We start from the raw sequence: 2,442 nt of genomic DNA, 5'->3' as shown, positions 1-2,442 counted from the left end.
CACCTCACGATTCTGAAAAATAAAATTCAGTATAGTTTTAGATTTGCTTTTTTTTCATAAGTTTAAAATAAGTAGCCTAAAAAGATCTACTTGGTTTCATTTTTAATTTAGAAAATTTATGCACGATTACTTTTAAAACTAGCCAGTGAACCATAGATAACTTGAGGAAATCTAAGTGAAACTGACGAGGTCTTATGATTGCCATATAAGCTCAGGCGTACAGCTGAACTCGTATTAACCGGGCCTCCATTAGCGGAATGCCGAATGATTGATTTGAAACCTCTTCAAGTCGCCTTCTATCCGCTTTTTTAAACTGCGTCCCAAGCAAGAAGTCCTAAATATCTCAATAGAATATAAATCCCAACAAAACTACAATCATCCTTTTCACCAGAAAATGGAAGCTTTGTTTTCCAGATCTAAATATTAGTGGGTCTGTGATTCCCTTAAAGGAAGAAGCTAAATATCCAGGCATAACCCCGGATAGAAAACTCACCTTGGAGTCATATTTCAAACATGGTGTCTGAATCCCAAAATGAGCTGAACTGGTCAAACCCATAATATTCACTCAAAAATCTTGCAATTAAAAACAGTGTAAGATTAAATGAAAACAACACAGCCTGCAAATTCAATCAAGGCAACCTTGTCGGACACCGGCAATTTGCCAGAAAAAAGATCTCTATACTTTCTGTTTAAAAGCTGTTGATAGTCTCCTATGTATACTCATCATAGTCTCCCTAATCTGGGTGCCTGATCATGAAGGCTATGATGGTAATGATAAAGCAGAGCTCCAAGCTAAAAAGGGGACATTCATTGGATTCAGCCGATTCCTTGCATTGAACAACAATGGCATGAAAAAGGGTCTTAACAAGTGGGCAAAATTTCACTACTAGCCATTAGACCAGTCCAGAAAGACACCATCATTACTCAAAGAAGTTTCTTGCATCAGTGACAAAAGAGTTCAACCTAAGGACGCAATGTGGAGCACTAACTGGCCTGGCTACAGATATTTGCAGATTTTGTAGTGAAGAGAATGAATCAATGGAACACCTTTATACCACCAGTAAATGACTAGCTCATGGTGCAGCCAGCTTTTAAACTTCTACAAGCTTAGTGAAGTCAAATCAATGCAAATTTCGCAACAGAGGCTTATACAATAGCTGAGCCTATTAAGCAACTAAAGTTGAAAGCCTTACATAACCATAAAAAACCAGGAAGTACAATGAAATAATAATGGTAAAATTGTAGGGGAGTTGCCTTAAAGGGAGCATGTGAATTCGTAGAGTAGTGAATATTGTTTACTTTATGTAATATGTATGACTGTATGTAGAATATTATGGTAGGTCAAGGGCTGACAAAACTGATAGTGTTTGGCCTTACATGACCCCATAAACAAACAAATAATTAGTGTTGGGAAGAATCGAGAACTTTTGAAGGTCGAGTACTATGGTATCGATACTTTTAAGGACCGTGTATTTTTGAGAGTACTGAGTACATTCTTTATATATACATATGTCGGTAACATTGCAATGGTTAGTGTAAAAATCTTACAAGCTGGTAGTACTTTATTCAAGTTATATACTTATCCCAAATTATGCCAGAAGAATGGCTGTACAAACTGTAGAAGTATTGTGCTAGAAAATTACTGAAATTTGAAATTGTGTACAATAATTTCTGAGAGCCATTAAATGTAAATAGAACTCAGTAGCTTTAAGTATCTATTCGGCACTTAATACTGAGTACTTTGAATCGATCCTGAGCACATGTATCAAGCTGATGTTTGGAACAGAGTATTTTTCAGTACTGAGTACTTTCGAGTTCTTTTAAATTTTTATTACTTTCAAGTTATTTTGTGTATACTGAGTACTTTGGAGTACTCAGTATGGATATTTTTTAAAATCGGATACTGCCGATCCTTTTGAGAATCGAGTTTCGATACTGCCCAACACTACAAATAATGTTGCTAGAGCTGCAGCAAGTTCAGTATCGCCTGTCTCTATTAGTGTGCAGAAAGTACTGTATTTAATCCTAAATTTTTGAGAGATTGAAGAAAAAACACGTTTTTCCACAGTTCTAGTATATATACATATGTATAAGCTTTACAGCATGTTTTGGCAAATTAAGTTCTTCGAAACATTTTTAATTTTTATATTTTAGTGGTACAATTCTCAAATTTCATACTTACAATTTTGTGATTGTAGTGCGTTGTATACTCCGAATCCACAAAGAGTATATTTTCAGGCTTAAGATCAGTGTGCGTTAAACGATTTTCATGTAAAAATTTCACTGAGTAACATAATTGATAGGCCATGTGTCGTACTTGTTCCAATGGATATGGTTCATAGTTGTTCTCGCGCTATGGATATGTAAATATTTGATAATATGAAACTTGCACAGGGAAAAGCGAAACTCACCAAGAAATCGAACACGCTTAAACCTAACATC

At 35.3% G+C, this 2,442-nt stretch overlaps 1 long non-coding RNA gene across 1 annotated transcript; it reads right to left on the bottom strand.

Moving 5' to 3' along the window:
- Positions 1 to 2,442, bottom strand: LOC118737001. Its single transcript, XR_004992780.1, has 3 exons — positions 2,412 to 2,442; positions 2,183 to 2,353; positions 1 to 12 (listed from the first exon to the last, which is right to left on the bottom strand). It is a non-coding gene; the product is annotated as an uncharacterized LOC118737001 (long non-coding RNA).

The sequence above is a fragment of the Rhagoletis pomonella genome, unplaced genomic scaffold (genome assembly GCF_013731165.1).
Source record: "Rhagoletis pomonella isolate Grant_MI unplaced genomic scaffold, Rhpom_1.0 Rhpom_scaffold_00004, whole genome shotgun sequence".
NCBI lineage: Eukaryota > Metazoa > Arthropoda > Insecta > Diptera > Tephritidae > Rhagoletis > Rhagoletis pomonella.
Note: the sequence above shows the minus strand (reverse complement) of the source record. Positions and strands in the feature narration are given on the sequence as shown.